The sequence below is a fragment of the Quercus robur genome, chromosome 12 (genome assembly GCF_932294415.1).
Source record: "Quercus robur chromosome 12, dhQueRobu3.1, whole genome shotgun sequence".
Classification (NCBI taxonomy): Eukaryota; Viridiplantae; Streptophyta; class Magnoliopsida; order Fagales; family Fagaceae; genus Quercus; species Quercus robur.
The window spans coordinates 17,075,558-17,098,564 of record NC_065545.1 but is presented as its reverse complement, the minus strand read 5'-3'; the positions used below and the strand labels follow the sequence as shown (position 1 = coordinate 17,098,564).

Here is a 23,007-nt window from a genome sequence, read left to right as displayed (position 1 = left end):
TTCCCCCCCTTTTTTTTGCACCATTTTTCCTTTTTTGTTTATGACTCTTTTTTTTTTTTTTTAAAATTTTTTTTTGAGTGAGTCCTCCTTTTCTTCCAACTATTTCACTACAAATTTACCGCAATAAGACAGTTTGATTGCATTCATTCTTGGAACACTTTAGGAAAGGGCTTGAGAAAGAATGGCTAAAATAATAGGCTCAACTAGGTGACTAGCGGTAATGTATTAAGAAAGAAAATAATAATGGCTCAAAATTAACAAATATGGCCTAAAATCATCTCTTAAGGATTGGAATAGTTCTTCAAAATCCATGACTTTAATATATTCAAGTGTTGCATAAAATTGATGAATTCTTAGCATTCGACCAAATCAAAGAATAATGACACTAAGCAACAACAAAATTATGTGCTTCCAAATGAAATATGAGATCAAAAGAAAATAACACTCTAAAAAAATGAATGGCTCAAGAACTCACTTGGGTTATAGTCTCTACATTTTATTTTCAAGATTTTCATAGTTGTCTCTATCTCTCAACCAAGAAACATGTTCATGTGGCTAAAGTGCACGTGCATAATGGTTGAGCATGAAAAACAGTGGAATTCTTTAGATAGAACTTGCATAAACAACTTTGATTTAAAACTCTTGCTAAAGCAACACTTTTTTTTTTTTGAAAATTGGACTAAAAAAAAAAAAACAAAAATCACTAAAAACAACACATTTTTTTTTTAAACATAAAATAAAACCAAATGCAAATCATCTCAAGTTCCTCCCCCAACCTAAAACTTACATTGTCCTCAATGATAACAAGGAAAAACAATAAAGAGTAGAGATTATAGAGAGTACCTTGAAGAGATGAACATAAATGAATAATAATAAAAAAAAAAAAAAAACTTTAACACCTGCAAAAGGGGTTAGAAAACAAAAAAAAAAAAAAAAAAAAAAAAAATCTAAAATAAAATACAAACACTAATGCTAATTGCTTGGCAAGTCTTGATAAATGGGATCCTCCAAATTAATGGATTCCTCCTCTTGTGAAAAATTCTCAAGAAATGGCTTAAGATGTTGTCCATTCACCTTAAATATGTTACCATTCCTAGGATTTTCAATTTCTATGGCACCATGGGGGAAAACATTTTTAACAATGAAAGGTCCAGTCCATCTAGATCTCCATTTTCCGAGAACAAATGTAACCTAGAATTATATAAAAGAACTTTTTTGAGATGGTTCAAAAGATTTCCTTAAAATTTGTTTGTCATGATAAACCTGCATTCTTTTTTTAGAAATCTTAGAATTCTCATATGCATCACGCCGAATTTCCTCTAACTCATTTAGTTGCAATTTTCTCAATGAACTAGCCTTGTCTAAGTTAAAGTTAAACATCTTTATTGCCCAATATGATTTATGTTCTAATTCCACAAGCAAGTGACAAGCTTTACCATAAACAAGTCTATGAGACATACCAAGAATATTTTTATAGGCAGTGCGGTACACCCAAAGTGCATCATTTAACCTCAAAGACCAATCTTTACGATTTAGGTTAACCATCTTTTCCAAAATTTGTTTAATCTTCCTATTGGCAAGCTCAACTTGTCCACTTGTTTGTAGGTGATATGGGGTGGCAACCTTGTGTGTTATGCAAAAGGTCGGTTGCAAAAGTGCAAGCCCCCATCAGTAATAATTGCCCTAAGGATGCCAAACCTTGACAAAACATTTTCCTTTAAGAATTTCAAAACAATTTTGTGATCATTCTTTTTGCAAGGAATAGCTTCAACCCATTTTGAAACATAATCTACAACCACTAGAATGTAAAGATATCCAAAAGAAGGTGGGAATGGACCCATGAAATCTATGCCCCAGCAATAAAAAATTTCAACAACTAAAATTGGGTTTAAAGGCATCATATTTCTACGAGTTATTCCTCCCAAATTTTGACAAGACTCACAAGATTTGCAAAAATGATGGGTGTCTTTAAACATATTAGGCCAATAAAAACCACATTGCAAAATCTTTGCAACGGTTTTCCTTGAAGAAAAATGGCCACCAAAAGCTTCATTATGACAAAAGGAGATGACACTAAATATTTCATTATCAGGGACACATCTCCTAATGATTTGATTTGGACAATACTTAAATAAATAAGGATCATCATAGAAAAAATTGCGTACTTCCACCATGAAGCGTTTCTTATCTTGAGCACTCCAGTGAGATGGTGTTTGGCCTGTGACAAGAAAATTGACAATATCAGCCTACCAAGACAAAGTAGAGATGGAAAACAATTTTTCATCAGGGAATGAATCCCTAATGGGCAATGCATCCATGGATTTATTAAAAGTGAGGCGCGACAGATGGTCTGCCACCACATTTTCTACTCCATTTTTATCGTTGATGGAAATATTAAATTCTTGTAGTAGAAGAATCCATCTAATCAACCTTGGCTTTGCATCCTTCTTTGAAAGAAGATATTTTAAAGCTGCATGGTTAGTGAAAACAACAACAAGAGAGCCAAGAATATATGAATGGAATTTATCTAAGGAAAATACCACAACAAATAACTCTTTTTCAGTTGTAGAGTAATTCATTTGAGCTTCATTCAAAGTCTTACTTGCATAATAAATTACATGATATTTTTTATCCTTTCTTTGCCCTAAAACAACTCCAATCGCAAAATCACTTGCATCACACATAATTTCAAAAGGTAAAGTCCAATTTGGTGGTTGCATGATAGGTGCAGTGGTAAGCATGCCTTTTAGCTTATCAAAAGCTTCTTGGCAAGCATGGGTCCATTCAAAGGGAGTGTCATTTGTTAGGAGGTTACACATAGGTCTAGATATGAAACTAAAGTCTTTTATGAACCTCCTACAAAATCCAGCATGTCTTAGGAATGATCTCACATCTTTAACAGTCTTAGGTGTAGGCAAATTAGCAATCAACTCAATTTTTGCTTTATCCACCCCTGTGCCTTTTGAAGAAACAATGTGGACTAATACAATCCCTTTTGTGATCATGAAATGACACTTTTCACAATTTAATAGTTGTACGACACGGAACTCCCAGACCCATTTGGGCCTTGGGCCTTGAATTCCAACTTTACAGTACGGCTCATGGGCCCAACCGTCTTGTCCAAAACTGGGCTCTGAACCTGTTGAGGCCATGGGCCCGGGCCTTATGACATTACGCCCGGCCCAAAACCCGTTGAGCAAGCCATTATAATATATGTTCGTCATAGTTCATAGCTTAGGAGTTGCTCGACAAAGTACACCTTGGACAGGAGCATGATTGCTCAGGAACGCTATATCTTGGTTACTTGGTATTGGCTTGGGAAGTATCGCTGTTGAACATCCCTTCTGAAGTGGGTGGCCAGTTCCAATACCACTCTCACCGCACCCCACTCCCAACTAAACATCCACTTAGCAATAATAACATTGGACCTCTACCACTAACCACAAGAGTAATCATAACTCCCCACTAATTATTAGGCTATAAATATGAGAAACTAAAGAGGGAAATGGTTGTTGAAAGGTTCAAGAAGAAAATGAGGATAGAACAAGCAAGAGTGTACCAGGCTAGCATAATAATAATAGATAGAGAAGGGGTAAGATAATTTAGAGGGGAAGGCAGTTCCATTGGGTCTATGTATAATGAACTATCTAGAGTAGGAAATCCAAAACCCATATTACAAATAGATTATGAGCCTAAGTGAGGGTTGGTCCATCAACCTCACTTTTGGTGTGCATAATTGGAGCCGTCTGTGGGGATCTCCTACAAAGTCGTGGTTCAACTAAGACTTACGCTCGGGAAAATGTCTGAAAGACGTTCAGGGAGTTACGCTGAAAGTGGTTCAGTGGGATCTTCTCGGGGATCCACCTGGCGAGAACAAAGGCACAAGAGGTGTGAAGATAGAGATCGTGAACAAGAGGAAGAGCAGTTTGGCCTTAGAGAGGGGTCGTACCAAACCCATCAGACAATATTGGGTGCTTTAGGGCATGGGCAATTTGACGAGAGAGATGAGGAACTTGAGCGGTTACGCAGACTGGTGAGAGATTTGGGGTTGGAAGCAAGGGGTGGGCACCGGAGAAGGGACCGAGACAATCGAGAAAGGAGATCTGATAGGGAGGGAAATCGTTATGGGGCGGGGTCCAGTCAGTCTGGTTCCCGTCGATGTCAGGATCGTTCACATTCACGGGAGTCCCATCGACGCCGGGATTGTTCACATTCACGGGAATCCCGTCGATGCTGGGACCGTTCACATTCACGAGAGTCCCGTCAACATCGGGACTGTTCACGTTCACGAGAGTATGCAGACCGGGGTTTAGACTCCCCAGAAGAGCGACGACCCTGTAATGCCGCCATGGATGCTATGAGCCATGCCTTACGTAGAGCTGCTTGGTCGCCATTTTCAGACGACATTGAATGGGCCCTAATATCGAGCAGATTTACGTGCTCATCATTCAATTCCTACGATCGGAAAGCAGACTAGTAGAACACATCAGCCATTATATCCAGATGATGTCTCTGCATACTCACAATGACGTGCTGATGTGTAAGGTGTTTCCCTCAAGCCTCGGGTCCACTGTTTTGTGATGGTTTAATGGGTTACAGAAGAGTTCCATTCACAGTTTTGCCAAGTTGATCCAAGAATTCGGTGTCCAGTTTGTAACTTGTAGCCGGGTACCATAACCAGTGGAAACCCTTCGCAGTTATGCCGGTCGGTATTGGGAGCTTTATAATGAGATCAGTGGGGGCAATGAGAAGATTGTGGCGAACACCTTTAGGATGGGACTTCCTAAGGACTCCGAACTACGGGAGTCATTGACGAGGAAGTCTCCCGAGGATATGAGGCAGCTCATGAGGCGTATTGAGGAGTACAAACGCCTAGAGGATGATCGGCTACAGAGTAAGGGTTAGGCCCTGTTAGTGAATCATCCTCGGTAGAGTGGATTTCAGCCAAGGCCTCAAAAGGATTTAAGGATACAAGAGCTAGAGCCGGTTGGTATTGGGAGCTTTATAATGAGATCAGTGGGGGCAATGAGAAGATTGTGGCGAGCACCTTTAGGATGGGACTGCCTAAGGACTCCGAACTACGGGAGTCATTGACGAGGAAGTCTCCCGAGGATATGAGGCAGCTCATGAGGCGTATTGAGGAGTACAAACGCCTGGAGGATGATCGGCTACAGAGTAAGGGTAAGGCCCTGTTAGTGAATCATCCTCGTTAGAGTGGATTTCAGCCAAGGCCTCAAAAGGATTTAAGGATACAAGAGCTAGAGTTGTAATTGGGGGAGGTGAACTTGACGTTTAAGGAGCCGGTGAACAAAATCGTAGATCGGATCAAGAACGAGTCGTACTTCAGATGGTCGAACAAGATGGGGGGTGACTCGTCTCGAAAAAACCAGAATTTGTACTGTACCTATCACAGGGATAAGAGGCATACCACTGAGCAGTGCCGGGTGTTAAAGGACCATTTGGGGCAATTGGTGAGGGCGAGATATTTGAAGGAGTTTGTGGTGGATTCAAGGAATAGGGGTATTGGGCTAGGTGCTTAACAAAGAGGGAACCCTCTCCTGCCCTCCACTGGGAGTAATTGAGGTCATCTATGCTGCCCCAAGGGGTACTGTTGTGGCTGGGAGGAGAGGGGTGTTGATTCTAGCACTCGTGGGAAATTGCTTAGGCGAGCAACCCCCCGAGAAGAAGATGAAGATTGATCGGGAGCCCATCACTTTTAACAACAATGATTTAGAAGGAACAATTCAGCCGCACGATGATGCGTTGGTGGTAACGGCCCGAATAAACGGTTTCATAGTAAAGAGGGTAATGGTAGACCAGGGAAGTGGGGCTGATGTGATGTATCCGGATCTGTTTAGAGGGCTTGGGCTGAAGAAAGAGGACCTCTCAAAATACGATATGCCCTTGGTCGGGTTTGATGGCCAAGTGGTGATTCCCGAGGGGCAAATATCACTTCCCATGAATATGGAAGGAAAGGAAGTAACAATGGCTTTTATAGTTGTCACTTCGTTTTCTCCTTATACGGTCATTTTGGGAAGGCCGTGGATCCATGCGATTGGGGCAGTCCCTTCCACCCTGCATGTGAAGGTTAAGTTTCGCATCGAGTAGGGTATTGTTGTAGTAAGGGGAAGTCAACAAGTGGCTAGGCAATGTTTGGTGGCCACGGTTGATTGGAAGCACAAGCAGGCTAAACAGAAGGAAACCGCGGGAGAATTCCCTTTATAGCAATTACAGGAGCCCTGAGAGGGAATGGGGGCTAGTTATGCCGAGGAATTAATTAGAGTAAAGATACTACTGGATGTTGACCAGTATTTACAGATAGGGGCAAGTATGAGGGATGGGGATAAGGTAGAAATATTGTTATTTCTTATACAGAATGTAGATGTGTTTGCTTGGAGCCCGTATGAGGTGCCTGGGGTTGATCCTGAGTTCATTGTTCACAAGCTTAACGTAGACCTGTCATTTCCTCCAAAAAAGCAGAAGCCGAGAAGGTCGGCTAAGGAACATGTTGAGGTAGTGAGATAGGAGGTTGGGAGGTTAAAAGAGGCTAGGGCGATAAAGGAAATCTTCTTCTTGGAATGGCTAGCGAATATCGTGGTGGTCAGGAAGAAGAATGGAAAATGGAGAGTTTGTGTAGATTTCACGGATTTTAACCAAGCATGCCCAAAGGACCCGTTCCCTATGCCAAAGATAGACCAATTGGTCGATGCTACCTATGGGCACCCGAGGATGAGTTTCCTGGACACCTTTCAGGATTATCATCAGATTGCCCTAGCTGCCAAGGGCCAGGAGAAGACGACATTCATCTCCTTTAATGCAAACTACCATTACACCATGATGCCCTTCGGGTTAAAGAATGTCGGGGCAACGTACCAACGAATGATGACTAGAATGTTTCTGGACAAGATTGGGTGTACGGTTGAGGTGTACATTGACGACATGGTGGTAAAAAGTAAACAAGAGACGCGGCATATAGAGGATCTCCGGGGGGTATTTGAAGTGCTTCGGCAACATAAGTTGTGCCTGAACGCGGACAAGTATGCTTTTGGGGTGAGGGCTGGCAAGTTTCTAGGTTATTTTATAACTAATCGTGGGATAGAGGTCAACCCCGATCAGATTGAAGCTGCGCAGCACCTCAAGTCGCCGGGCAATCCAAAGGAAGTGCAGGTGTTGACCGGAATGTTAGCTGCCCTTAATTGGTTCATTTCTAAGTTTACCGATTGTTGTCGTCCATTCTACCAACTTTTGAAAAAGTGGAAGGGGTTCAAGTGGAATGAGGAATGTGAAAGAGCTTTTCAGGATTTGAAGGAGTATTTGATGCGGGCACCCATGTTAACAACCCCGGAACCTGGGGAAGACTTATTCATGTACCTCTCGATGTCTGATCATATTGTAAGTGTCGTGCTATTAAGGGATCAAGGAGTGCAGCAGCTTGTGTATTACATCAGTAAGACCTTGGTTGATGCCGAGACAAGATATTTACCCTTGGAGAAGTTGGTGCTAGCACTAGTACACGCTACGAGAAAGTTGCCTCACTATTTTCAAGCTCATACCATCTATGTCTCAATCGAGTACTCATTATAGTTGTTGTTGAAAAGATCCGACTTTACGGGCCGAATAGCTAAATGGGGGACCCGGCTAGGATCCTTCTATATAAGGTACAGGCTAAGAAGTTCGGTGAAGGGCCAAGTTTTTGCTGATTTTGTTGCAGAGTTTTCTCCTAAGAACGAAGGGGAGATGGTTTGTTGTGTGGAATGTCGCACGTGGAAGGTATTTGTGGACGGTATATCAAGTGCTATGGGGACTAGTGCTAGGATTGTCATTATCACCCCAGAAGGAATATGGTTGGAGCATTCTTTTAGGTTGGGGTTTAGGGCCTCTAACAATGAAGCTGAGTACGAGGCCTTGCTTGCTGGATTAAGAACTGTTTTGGATATGGGTGCTCGAGATGTAGAGATTTATTCAGATTCTTGGCTGGTGGTTAGCCAGGTGCAGGGCAATTTTGAAGGCTGGGATTCTCGAATGAAAGAGTACTTACAAGTGGCAAAGCAAGTCATGAGAAAGTTTTGTATGGCAAAGTTGGCCCAAGTATCTCGGGGATAGAACAGACATGCTGACTCTCTAGCCACGTTGGCATCATCAATAATAGAGGATGTACCTCGGTTAATCAAGGTAGAGCTCATAGCAGAGTAGAGCATTAATATAGCGGTTGGTGTTGGTGTTGCAGTGATTTCGACGACCGAGCCATGTTGGATGGACCTAATCATTGAATTTTTAGCCGAGGATTGAGTCCTAGATGATGAGAGGGAGGCTAACAGGGTTCACCAAGTAACTGCTCGGTACTGGTTGTCGGCAGATCATAAGCTGTACTGGAGGTCTTTTGGGGGGCCGTACCTTTTGTGCTTACATCCTGAGAAAGTTAATGAACTCTTGACTAGCTACATGATGGGGTGTGTGGCAGTCATGTAGGGGGACGCTTATTAGCACACTGAGCAATGACTCAGGAGTTCTGGTGGCTACAGATGTAGAAGGATGTCGCTGAGTATGTGCGTAAGTGTGAACAGTGCCAAAAGCATGCCCCCTTGATCCACCAACCCACAGGCCATTTGAATCCGATCAACAGCCCTTGGCCTTTCACACAATGGGGGTTGGATATTCTCGGCCCATTTCCCCGGGCCACGGGCAATCGAAAGTTTGTTTTAGTGGCTGTTGATTACTTCACCAAGTGGGCGGAGGCAGAGGCGTTAGCCAATATTCGGGACGTGGATGTTAAGAAGTTCGTGTGGAAGAATATAGTCATGAGATTTGGGGTGCCAGACTCTCTTATATCTTATAATGGATTGTAGTTCAATAGTAGAGTCTTTTGCGAGTTTTGTAGTGATCTCAGCATTAAGAACAGGTACTCCACCCTGGCGTATCCTCGGAGTAGTGGCCAAGCTGAAGCCACTAATAAGGCAATTGTGAATGGATTGAAGAAAAGATTGGATGGTGTAAAGGGTAGGTGGGTCAAAGAACTGCCCAATGTTTTGTGGGCGTACCGAGCAACTCCCAAGAGGTCTACAAGAGAGACTCCATTCTCCTTAACGTATGGGGCAGAAGCTGTGATACCGACCAAGGTGAACATATGTAGTGCACAAGTTGAAGAGTTTGCCCCCTCCCGTAATGATGGGTTGATGGTGGAACGTTTAGATTTGTTGGAAGAATTCAGGGAAGCAGAGACTATACGGCTAGCCGAGTATCAGCAAAAACTTGCTCGGCGCTATAACCGATATGTAAAGACAAGGGAATTCAGTGCTGGGGACTTGGTGTTACGGAAAGTAGTGGGGAATATGCGAGATACGAGTGCTGAGAAATTGGCCCCAACCTGGGAAGGGCCTTACAGGGTTACTACTATCGCGGGTGCAGGAGCATACTACTTGGAGGACCTAGATGAGAGACCATTTCCCTGGCCATGGAATGTCCATAACTTGAAGAAGTTTTATCACTGATTAGTTGTACACGGGGGTGTAAGTTGAATGTAATATTGTATATATGTCTTATCAACTAATATGAAGGTGATATTTATCCATGCAGGTGCATTTAGCTCCATTATTGTTAATCCATCAGCCTTGGCCAGCAAATACAAGGAGAGTTAAGGGGACTTGTTCTATTCTAAGGACAAAAACCTGTCTCCGGTTCGACTTCCATCACCGGACAGAGGGAAACCTTATTTTAAATTACCTAAGGACAAAAGCCTGTCCCCGGTTCGATTTCCATCACCGGGCAGGTGGAAACCTTATTTTAAACTATTTAAGGACATAAACTTGTCCTCGGTTTGATTCCTATCACTGAACAGGTGGAAACCTTATTTTAAATTACCTAAGGACAAAAGCCTGTCCCCGGTTCGATTTCCATTACCGGGCAGGTGAAAACCTTATTTTAAACTATCTAAGGATAGAAACTTGTCCCCGGTTTGATTCCTATCACCGAATAGGTGGAAACCTTATTTTAAATTACCTAAGGATAGAAGCCTGTCCCCATTTCGATTTCCATCACTGGGTAAGGGGAAACCTTATTTTAAACTATCTAAGGACAAAAACCTGTCCTCGGTTCGATTCCTATCACCGGACAGGTGGAAACCTTATTTTAAATTACCTAAGGACAGAAGCCTGTCCCTGGTTCGATTTCCATCACCGGACAGGTGGAAACCTTATCTTAAACTATCTAAGGACAAAAACCTGTCCTTGATTCGATTCCCATTACCGAACAAGTGGAATCCTTATTTTAAATTACCCAAGGATAGAAACCTATCCCCGATTCGACTCCCATTATCGGATAGGTGGAAACCTTATTTTAAATTACTTAAGGACAGAAACCCGTCCCCTGTTCGATTTCCATCACCGGGCAGGTGGAAACCTTATTTTAAACTATCTAAGGACAGAAACCTGTCCCCAGTTAGATTTCATAATCAGGCAGGTGGAAACCTCATTTTAAACTATCTAAGGACAGAAACTTGTCCCTGGTTCGATTTCCATAACCGGACAAGTGGAAACCTTGTTTCGAACTATCTAAGGATAAAAGCCTGCTCTCGGTTCAACTTCCATCACTGGGTAGATGAAAACCTTGCGCCAAATGTTCCTAACAATGCTTCTGCAATTAGAATTCCTCGCAACAGAAGATTCTATGCCTGGTTAGCTTTGCACTCAGTTCGGCTTAATTGTCTAGTCCTCATTTCTCCTAAATTGGGTAAAGCACGGCAATCACAAATTGCAAGGAGTTGTTCTTCCTGCATATTAAATCTTTTTAGGCCAATCCCGACCACTATATATGTGAAGAAGTGCCCGTTCCTATGTACGGTTCAAGGCGTACTATCATCTAGCTACCCGGCTAGTTTTAATAATATGAAAGGAACAAACAAAAACAATCATAATCAGATCTATAAGAATGATAGCCAAGCAGTAATGAAATAAGAAGTCATAAAATGCTCGGTCTCCAAAGCCGAGAATGGAAACAAATTAAAGCAAAATAAAATAGTTAAACGAGTGTTTTGTCACCACAGCTTGGTGACCATAGGAAAATAAAACTTAAAGTCAAGATTAGAAAAAGCATAAATTAAATTCAGTGTTCTGCCACCACATCCCGGTGACTGGGCAAACCAAATAATAAAGGATAAGGTAAATAAAAGTAAAAGAAAGAAAATGATTAAAAAGCATTAAGTAGCTAGGTCGGTAGGGAAAAACTGGACTTCATCATCGGTAAGCTGATCAGGGGCATCCTCGGTAGGCGGTTGCTGAGTCCCCTCATTCTCAGGAGCATTGAAGTTGCTGGTGATTTCTAGATCCACAGATTCCACGTGGGTGTTGATTGCTTTCACCAGCTCCTTCATGCTGGGGGTATCTTCATCATTGGCATCCTCAACCTGGCTCTGAACGGGAGTAGCAAGAGCTGGGCGTGAAATTTGCTCCAGGTTCCTCAGCGGAGAATTCTTGAGCACTCCCAACGCCTGAAGGGTAGCCAGTCACCCCTCCTCCTGGACCTGAGCTTGGTGGACAATAGGCTCCACGGAGTTCTCGGCATCTGCAAATCCTTCATTGTACCACTTGTTCTCACAAGCCTCAAGGGCCGCCTTCAGTTCTGCCACTTCCTCAACATGGGCCAGGTTTAAGCTTTCTGCTTGTGCTAACTTAAGCTTAGTTTCCCACAGCTTTGTCTCCACCTTTACCGACCTCTTCTCAACCAGTAGCCGAGCTTTCTCCGAGGACTGTGCCTTCTTCTTCGCAACTTCAGTAGCCTTGCCCTTGTCCCGAGTTGAAGTGTCGGTAACGTCCTTCAACGCCCTTTCCCGTTCAGCCTCCTCGGTGAGCTCGCCTATCCTCTCATTGAGCATGTGAGTAATCTACATAGCCTGATAACACCACAATAACAAACTAAGAGGAATGCAAAGAAAAGAGAGAGGAGAAGAAGAAAATCGTTCATACCGCAAAGTAAATGAGAAGTAGGGTGAGAAAAAGTTACCGTGATGGTGTGCCACTGCAGCCGCCGTACAATGGAATCCTCAGAGCCATTTGAGAAGAACTAAACGTCCTCGGGCAACAACAGGCCGCTCACCAAGCTCTATGCCACTCTCCCTCCCTTACCTTGAGCCCACATCCTTACACTCGCTGAAGATGGCAGAGGCTCGCCACCGAGCGTGAATGTGGGCTGCCAGTTAGTTGCAGCCCGAGAGGAAGAGGCCACTTCAGCACCGCCTCGGGCCGTAGGTTGGGGACCACTCACCGGTTCCCGGATCACAATCCTGCCCAAGGGACGAGGAGGTGTTTTGGTGGGCGCATCGCTTACAACCCTGAGTGGTTGGTCCTCTACGCGCTGTTTCTTTTTTTGCTGGCCGAATGGGGGAGGAGGAGAAGGAGTACGGTCCTTGGCTCGGGCTTGCTGAGGCTGAGTTGATGGTTGGGAGTCAAACAAAAATCGGTCGGCAGTTAACTTCCTTTTTGTCACCATTTCTGCCTCTTGTTCGCCCTCGGCCACTTCCTGCTTGGCTGCTTGTATTTGACCTGTGTTCCTTTCAACGGGAATATGTTCCTGCTCCTTGAGAGCCCGAGAAAACTGTTCGGCTAACTCGTCCTTGATTGGGGCGAGATCTTCTGCGGTTGTGCAACGAGGACCGAGGTCTCGGGCTTCGTTGGTGGTTAATGAGGGGGGGAGGAAGTTGGCGTGCTATACGTCTATGTAAGAGAGCAGAGGGCTGTCTATTGATAGAGCTTGGCTGAAGGGTTGCCAAGTCTTGTATACGGGGGTGCAACCGAGTATGAGATGCAATGCCTAGAGCTGCCCGTTTCTATGAACGAATATTTTGGACCTAAGCACAAAATTCAAGTCCCTTACATGCACCACTCTAAGGTCCGGGTTGAATCTTTTACCGTCTACAATGAAAGAACACAGCAAGTTAATACTGGGGAAAACAAAACAATCATAAGTAAACAAAAAAGAAAATGAGTTAGTGTTCAGTACGAACCGACTTCTCGTGGTGAAAATGGGCAGGGGAGTTCATCGGTAAACCAGTTGCCACTCACCCGGACATACTCCCTAGCTGAGTTTCTGTTAGAATCGAGTAGGCATGAAATTAGCCGTACCCGCATATCCCTAACTTTTAAGTAATAGTTAGTCTTTTTATTTCCACACAGATTGTACATGTAATTTATATGGTGGTGGTTCAACTGCAAACCATAAATCTGATTCAACCTACTGACACAACTAACTACTTGGTAAAAATTTGGAGGAAGTTAGTTAGGGCATAAACCATAAAAAGAGGGTCCACGGGAAACCTAACCCCACCTTCCAAAATTGCCATCAAGGGAAAGAAAGCGGTACTTGACCTAGAATGTCTGTGGAGAACAATGTCGCTCTTATGGTAGTACGCCACATTCACATCCTTAGGGATGTTGAATGTTTTCCTAAAGGTGGCTAAGGACGCTTTAGTGTTTAAAAGGTGAGCGAAACCTATCCTAAACTCTAAAATTGAAGGAAGAAACTAAGATAAGAGAGGGAGGAAGAGAGACTTACTTTGGGCTCTAGGGAACAAGGGTGTTCTGGGCTGGAGGATGAACGCATAGATGAATGCACACCAAGGAAGGAGTTTAGAGAGTGAAAAATGCAAAAGTGAAAAGGAGATTCAAAAAGGACTATTTATAGGAGCCAAATAAGGGAATAAATGCCACTTAATAAATGAGGAGCGGGGAACTCTATGAATCCCCACCTCAACTGCCACACGCACGTCGCCTCGGTTCGCGAACCGACAGACAATGATGACGGCTGAACCAATAGTCAGATACAACGCACCTTTTTATGGCGCATTAATGGGTCTCTTAATTGTTCAGTATCTACTCGTTGAGCTTTCCAGGGTGGTCTTTGTCTCTTGGCTTCCTTGATTTGTCCTCGGTGGTCGAGCACAAATCAAGGGGGGGCTAATGTACAACATAGAACTCTCAGACCCATTTGGGACTTAAATTCCAACTTTACAGTACAGCCCATAGGCCCAACCCTCTTGTCCAAAACTGGGCTCTAAGCCTGCTGAGGCCATGGGCCTAGGCCTCATGACATTACGCCCGGCCGAAAACCCATTGAGCAAGCCATTATAATATATGTTCATTATAGTTCATAGCCTGGGAGTTGCCCGGCAAAGTACACCTCGGACGGGAGCATGATTTCTCGGGAACTCTGTATCCCGGTTACCCAGTATCGCCTTGGGAAGTATCGCTACTGAACATCCCTTCTGAAGTGGGGAGCCAGTTGCAATGCCACCCACACCCCATTCCCAACTAAACATCCACTTAGCAATAATAACATTGGACCTCTTCTACCGCTAACCACAAGAGTAATCATAACTCCCCACTAATTATTAGGCTATAAATATGAGAAACTAAAGAGGGAAATGGTTGTTGAAAGGTTCAAGAAGAAAATGAGGATAGAACAAGCAAGAGTGTACCATGCTAGCACAATAATAATAGGGAGAGAGGGGGTAAGATAATTTAGAGGGGAAGGCAGTTCCATTGGGTCTATGTATAATGAACTACCCAGAGTAGGAAATCCAAAATCCATATCACAAATAGATTGTGAGCCCAAGTGAGGGTTGGTCCATCAACCTCACTTTTGGCGTGCACAATAGTAAATTCTTTTCTTCACACATAGTTAAGACTTTTTGCAAATTAGAAAGGCATTTATCAAAAGAGTCACCAAACACAGAAAAATCATCCATGAAAACCTCTAAATAATGCTCTACCATGTCACTAAAAATACTTAGCATGCATCTTTGAAAAGTGGCAGGTGCATTACATAATCCAAATGGCATCCTCCTAAATGCAAAAGTACCAAAAGGACAAGTAAATGTGGTTTTTCTCTTGATCTTCAAGTGCAATTTCAATTTGATAGTACCCAGAATACCCATCTAAAAAGCAATAGTACTCATGACCCACTACTTTCTCTAAAACTTGATCTAAGAAAGGTAAAGGGAAGTGATCTTTCCTAGTGACTGCATTCAATTTTCTATAATCAATACATATGCGCCAACCTGTGGTGACACGAGTTGGAATTAACTTATTATTCTCATTTTTTACCACAGTTTTTCTAGATTTCTTAGGCACCACTTGAGTAGGACTTACCCATTTACTATCTATAATGGGGTATATGATATCCACATCTAACGATTTGAGCACTTCAATCCTAACTACCTCTTTCATTGTAGGGTTCAATCTACATTGCATCTCCTTAGATGGTTTAGTATTGTCCTCTAAATAAATCTTGTGAGTACAAACCAATGGGCTAATTTTTTAATGTCAGCTATGTTCCATCCTATGGCACTCTTATGTTTTCTCAAAACATTTAATAACTGACCTTCTTGTAAAGAGTCAAGTTTAGAAGATATTACCATAGGAAAAGTCTCATCGGTTCCTAGAAAAGCATACTTGAGCTCAACAGGCAATGGCTTCAACTCCAATTTTGGTACTTGCTCACTAGATGACAACAACTTTATCTCATGAGGTGGCAACTCCTCATATTTCAATTTCTAATTTCTCACTTAATTCCTATGCAGATTCCAAAAGATAGTGAATGTAGGTAGTTTTGAAATTCTCATAAAAAATAAAATCACATGAATTGACTAGACAAGCTTCTAATGGATCTAAAAAACATGTTTTGTTGAATTGTTCTTCAACAAGTGTTTCAATTAAGTCAACTTCATGCACATCCTCTTCATCCCTAGGTTGCTTACAAGTATTAAAAATATTAAGCTCGAGGGTCATATTCCCATAAGATAATTTTAAGACTCCACTTCTACAATGTATCAATGCATTAGAAGCTGCAAGAAATGGGCATCCTAAAATCACAAATATTTGAGAATTAACATTAGAAATAGGATGCATGTCCAAAATAATAAAGTCAACAGGAAAATAAAATTTGTCCACTTGAACCAAAACATCCTCAACAACAACCTTTGGAACAATCACAGATCGATCGACAAGTTGTAAAATTATGGAATTGGGTTTTAACTCGCCTAGACCTAATTGCTCATACATTGAATACAGCAAAAGATTCACACTTGCCCCAAGATCAAGCAAAGCTTTCTCTATTTTTGAATTACCAATCACACATGAAATAGTGGGACAACCTGGATCTTTAAACTTTGGAGGTCTATTGTTTTGAATAATTGCACTAACTTGTTCAGTCATAAATGCCTTCTTATGCACATTAAGCTTATGCTTAACAGTACACAAATCTTTCAAAAATTCACCATATGATGGAATTTACTTTATGGTATCCAAAAGAGGAATGTTCACTTTAACTTGCTTAAGCACTTCAAGGATTTCAAAATTTTGGTTCATTTTTTGAGGTGGAATCAACCTTTGGGGAAAGGGAGCAGGGATAGGACACCTTTCAATTTCATTAGATTTAGGCTTAAGGACCTCATCACTACTCTTTATTTTGGAAGATTCATCTTGTGTATTGCTTTTAGGAATATCTTTTTCAATGATTTTTCCACTACGAAGAGTAGTTACAAATTTAGCTTGACTCATTTTATTTTCAGAGGAACTACAATCATCAACACAAAATTGACCTTGGGGGTTTGGTTGTGGTTGAGATGGAAACTTATCATTTTCTATTGTGCTCATGGATGTGGTCAATTTAGTGAGAGTGCTCCTAATGTCATTTATGGCTTGTGAGTTCTGATTATTAATGGTGGATTGAGTCTGCATGAATTGTTGCAAAGTGTCCTCAAGACTCTTTTTTGGAGGGGGATTATGGGGAACAAACTTTGAAGAACCATGTGTTGAAGGTGCAACCTCATTATCATTCCTCCAACTAAAATTTGGGTGATTTCTCTGCCCTGAATTGTATGTCTCTGAATAAGGGGAAGGGTATGATTTTTTCACCATGTTCATAACATTTGCTTGATCATGCAACACCTCTTTAAAAGTTGGAATTGTAGGGCATTCATTGGTAGGGTGTTCTACGGTCTCAAAAATTCTACAAACTTCATCAATTTTAGGCACAATATTGATTCCATTGACCTTCCTTAATTCTATGGCTTCAAGCTTCCTAGTTAGACTAGCCACCCTAGCACTAAAGTCATCATCTTCCCTAAGTTGGTACTTACCACCTCCAGAGGGGTTGGTGGATGCTCTAGATCTATCTGAGGTATCAGTGGTATCCCAAGATTGAGCATTCTCAGCTAAGAGATCAAAATATTCAAAAGCCTCATTAGGATTTTTATTCAAAAACTCTCCACTACACATCATCTCTACAAATTGTTGCATCTTTGGAGTTAAACTTTCATAGAAAAAACTAATTATATGCCAAGTTTTATAGCCATGATGTGGACAAGCATTAAGCAAATCTTTAAATCTTTCCCAACATTGATAAAATGTCTCATTATCTTTTAGTGAAAAATTCATTATTTGTCTTTTAAGTGCATTAGTCTTATGAATTAGAAAAAATTTCTTTAAAAACTTAGTTTGCATCTCTTGCCAAGTACCAATTGACCTAGGTCTCAAAGAATTAAGCTAAGTTTTTGCCTTGTCCTTAAGAGAAAAAGGGAACAAGTTCAACCTAATGTTCTCTTCATTACATGATTGGTCATGGAAGGTAGAACGTACCTCCTTAAATTCCTTAAAGTGTAGGTAAGGATTTTCAGAATCTAAGCCATGAAATTTAGGAAGTAATGAAATCATACCGGGCTTAAAATTAAAATTATTTGCATTAGTTGGAAAAATGAGGCATGATGGTGCACTACCCCTAGTAGGTTGCAAATAATCCTTGAGAGTTCTAATGGGTGGATGAGCATGGAAGTTTTCATTATTTAAATTATTATCATCACCATGATTACTATCTAAGTTTGCCATGATATCAAGTGTGTGAGAATGTGTGAAAGAATCAGATAAATTGGCAAACAAATTATTCGACTCAATTCTAACCAAGCTATTAACACTATCATGACACCAAACATGCATGCAATAGTAAAGTAAGAAAGAAAAAGAAAAAGAAAAGAAAAGAAAACAAATACCTTAAACAAAAAAAAAAAGAAGTAAAAAAAAAAGAATAACTTTAAAGGAAAACTAAACTACTTAAAAAGAAAAGAGGTGGAGAGATATTACCAAATATGTGAAGAAATTTAATGCCGAAAACCTCTTCAAATGAAGTGGAATGCTTCTCTAATCGCCTAATCCTCGGCAATGGCGCCGAAAACTTGCTGTGACTTAAATAATACTCCCAAGTGCAGGATTGTTGCAAAGTAATAACTCGGTAAGTTCGAGGTCAAATCCATAGGAAAAAGGAAATTAATTAGCAAACCACAAGAGAATAAAACTAAAATAATAAAGTTTAATTGAAAATATTTTTGATGGTTTAGTAAAGTTAATTTAAATTGAGAGAAAATAACAATATATTAAGGCGCTAAGACTTAAGGATCCACACACAAAACATCTATTGGTAGTCTTAACAATATTTATCTTATAACTCAACTAAAATTCATATGAAGGATGATCTTAGTTGGATGATTTAACAATAAAAACTCAAGAATTAATTGTCTAAGGTAGTTTTATGAAATTGATTGATTTAAGGCGAAACAAAACTAGTGAATTAGTTCGCAAGGAATACTAAGCATTTAACGTGCCCAGAGTCTACGATAAATCAAAGAATTATATAGAAATAAAATTTTTTATAGATGAGTAAATCAATCAAAAACATAATAACATAAGCATAAAAACCATAAAATAATTGTTAAGAACATACCATTAAACGGTTGGGTTTCACCCCTTGCCTTAGCAAGGCTTCTAGCAAGCCATAACACAAATAAAACTCAAAACTGTAAAGAAACTTTAAGAAAACCTAAATTATGTTCTACGGCAGCTCCTTTGAATTTTTCCCTAAAGAGCCTTTAAATAGGCCAAGGAATCCTATTACAAGTTGAATGGAGTTTGGAGAAAATCCCAGGTTTTTAGGCTTCACTTAACCGACGTTTTAGGCCTATTTAACTTCAAAATTTGGACTTTTGGTAAACTAAAAAGTTGTATCCTTTTAAGTTAGCTTTCCATCCCAACTTGAATGATCTCGATTGAACATCTGAGCCAAAAGGTGTGCTCCGAATACTAATTGGTACGCAGGCTAGAATCCTAATCCGAATTGGACTTGGATTTAGTGCAAATTTCCTTTAATTCCTTACTCCAATTGGACTTGAATTTAATTGGGTTGGCCTTATTTGACTTCATCATGACCCTTGTAAATGTAAAATCCATTAGCTTTCTTCTTTGCACAAATCCACTTATTTAATTTCATTATCCTACAAAAAACAAATTCACGCATTAAAATTCAATTAAGCACAAAATTGGTTATTCAGAATTATTCCAAAACCAACTATAAAATGCATGAATTAACTCAAAATAAGTATGATAATGCTTTCTAATAATGATATAAATATGCAAAATTAAGCTATTATCAATGGTGGTCAAGGCAACCAATGTGACGTGCTATATCCATTGAGTTACCACTTCCCACCTTCCACTTCGACCTGGCTAGTATGACATCCCTAGCTTGTAATATGCTCCGCCACACATACAATGGGTTGCTCCCTAGTTCAACTTCCAAAAAAGAGCACGCAGGTTAGTATCTAGCCTTATACACTTTGACGAACAAGGAATTCTGTTGGTTGAGTTACCTCCATGCCTGTTTCGCTAGCATAGCCAAGTTGAAGGCATTAATATTCCGGAAGCCCATTCCACCCTTTTTCTTAGGCTCACACAATCGTTCCCAGTTTATCCAGTGTATCTTTCTCTTGTTGCTCATCTGTCCCCACCAATACTTGCAATGATAGAGTTGATGTCATTGCATGGGCCTTTTGGAAGCTTGAACAGGCTCATTGAGTATGTTGGTATTGCTTGTGCCACCGTTTAATTAGAACCTCTCTCCCTACTTTAGAAATTAGCTTTTCTTTCCAACCAGTGACCCGTTTTGCTATTCTTTCTCGAAGGTCCTTAAATGTGTTGGCCTTATTTTTTCCTCCCACCATTGGCAACCCCAAGTATTTCTCAAACTCTATTACTATCTGGGTATTTAGCAACTTGCGAATGTCATCCCTCACTGTCCGATCCGTATTTGGGCTGAAAAATAAGGTCGTTTTCTGCTAGTTAATAGCCTGGCTTGAGGCTTTTTCATACATATTCAGCATATGGAGGAGGTTACTACATTCCAAATGGAGAGTTGGATGAAAGAACAGGCTGTCATCGCGAAGAGCAAGTGGGAGATATTGACCCCACCATGGCAAGTCAGCACCCCACGAAGTTGTTGTGACTCAATCACTTTCTAGATCAAGGCAGATAGGCCTTCAACACAAAATAAGAACAAGTATAGCAATAAAAGGTCACCTTGTTTTATGCCGCAGGTTGGAGAGATGAAGCCTCATGGATCCCCGTTAAGAAGCACAGTGTAACTTGCTGACGAAACACACCGCATAACCAAGTTTACCCACCTCTCTGTGAAACCTAGTTTTAGCATTGTCTTGTGTAGGAATTCCCATTCCACTCGGTCGTAAGCTTTACTAATGTCAAGCTTCACAGCTATGTGACCTATTTTGCCTTGTCTTCTTTTTCTCAATCGATGCAGCGTTAGCCAAATTTTTTGAGACTATACGGCTTACCACATTGCTCAAACTGATAGGGCGGTAGTCTACCATATGTTGCGGATCCTTAATCTTTGGGATGAGTAGGATGTGGGTGAAATTCATCTTGTTAAGGATGTGGCCCAAGTTTAGGATTGAGAGCACTGCTTCAGTGACATCCCCACCCACTATGTGCCAAAATTTCTAAAAGAAAAACTGAGGCATACCATCCAGGCCCAGCAATTTTGACGGATGCATCTCAAGGCAAGCCTTCCTCACCTCCTCTCCCATAAAAGGGTCTATTTAGCTCCTGGCTCATTCCCTCCGTTACTACACTATCTACCGAGGTCAGAACCTCATCCTCATTGGTTGGGTGTGATGTGGAGAAAATCCCCTGGAAGTACCTCTCTGCTATACCACCTATTTGCTGCTCATCTGACCTGGAATATGTAATAGACTAATACCATGAAAAAAGTATTCAAAATGCATAGACGCATTTTCTTGATTTCAAAATTTTATTTATATAGTCAAAACATTCATAACTAGGTCTTGAAAAATTACAAGGTTACCCAACCCAACTCACATCCAACTATTTGTTATTTGTTTGTTCGCTTTTCTTTCGTTGTATTTAACATTCAGTAATTCAACTGTTGAAAATCAAGAGGAAACCAAAATTACCAATTCTTTTCTCAAGATAATTTCAATTAAAAAAAAAAGAAATATTATGTTGTCGTTATAATTTCAATATACTTTTTTCGTATCACCATTAATTTTTTTTCTATGACTAGATGATCCCAACATTGTAGCATGAATTAGAATGCAAATGTGAACTTTGAAAAATGAACTTATCACGATATTTTAAGCATATATATTAAGACACAATGCCTTTTTGCATAACTCATTCTAAAGAGAGTAAATCACTTAAGTAAAAGCGACTTGAACTAAATTCATTCCAAGAATGACGTGCATGCAATGGCTTAAATGCCAACAAGAATTTTATTGATGAATTGAAAATTCTAAAAACAACACACTAGGAAACACTTGTCTCAATTACAGTAAAAAAAAAAAAATGACCACATTTTCCTACAATCACCAGCCAATGCATTATTAATATTGTAGTAGCCAATGATAAGCCTGTTTGAATTCATAGGCATGATCAAATTCTACTAGGTTTTGGTGCAGCCCTAGAATTGCGTTCACATTTACTCTTGAGCAACGGAGGGAACAATGGGTTGAGTGGGAACATCTTGGGCCAACACTTGTGACTAATAACAGTGATGGATTTGCAACAAGCAGGATTGACCACACTAAATTCACCCTAGGAATGTGTTCCATAAATCTCATCAACACACCGATTAATGCTTGAAAGTGATGACCAGCATTTTGCAACGTCTTTTTCCCAATTCCTGTCTGATAGTCCTAGGAAAGGTAATTTCATTGGCAAATAGAGCTTGCCCACAGTGATCTGATCTACTCCTAGAGGAGAAGGTGCATGTCCTCCAACTCTAGAGCCAGTTAAACAAACGTTTTTAAGTGTTGAATGAAAAGCTGGGTTAAAAGGGAACAATTTAGGCAAGCAATGGTCACTGACCAAAGTGATGGCTTTACAACAAGTAGGGCCAAAGAAGTTAACTCTGCCATTAAAGAGTGAATTCATAACATCTGTAAGACACCCTGTTACACCTGAAAGAGATGACCAACATTCCTGTATGTCTTAATTCCTCGGTAAAATCCCTGGTAAAACGGCCTTACTTGTGGTGATTCCAAAGACCTGTTCGTTTCCTTTAGATAGTTTACCACAAGAGTTATTGAGCAAAGGAGCAAAGATGGGATTGGAGGGGAACAAATTAGACAAGCAATTTCCCTCAATCTCCGAGATGGCTTTGCAACAAGAGGAACCTATATTGCTAAATTGGCCATTGACAACTGAACCAAAAACTTTAGTAAGACACTTGGTATGTCTATAAGAGACTACAAGCACTGCCCATTTGCCCTTGAAAGTCCCCCTAGCTCCAAGGTTTGGGAACAATTTAGTTATTTGTGGCAACAATCTAGATATTTTTGACAATCCGGGTATTTGTGACAAACCTTGTATTTGAGTCAATCTAGGTGTTTGTTGCAATTGAGCTAGACCTGTAGGAACCAACATTGCCTAACATGCATATATCAATATGAGAGCAGTCCCTTGTGATTTATATGCCATGGTACTTATCAAACGGGATAAACTTGTTGTGTCTGTGAGTATTGGTTTATCAATGGTAATAAGGGATGCTTGAGGCTAATGGAAGTGAAAGTAGGGGAACTTATAGTACCAATCAATGACATAAAAACTGAAACTTTTTTAAGTGCCATTGATGCATTAGTTTAATACTCCAAAATCAGTT

General features: G+C 40.7%; 1 non-coding gene and 1 pseudogene across 1 annotated transcript; one reads left to right on the top strand and one right to left on the bottom strand.

Moving 5' to 3' along the window:
* Positions 1 to 972: 972 nt before the first annotated feature.
* Positions 973 to 22,772, bottom strand: LOC126708209 (uncharacterized; annotated as a pseudogene).
* On the top strand, positions 17,338 to 17,444 carry LOC126710645 (small nucleolar RNA R71). The gene has a single exon (XR_007649707.1). It is a non-coding gene; the product is annotated as a small nucleolar RNA R71 (small nucleolar RNA).
* Positions 22,773 to 23,007: the final 235 nt, after the last annotated feature.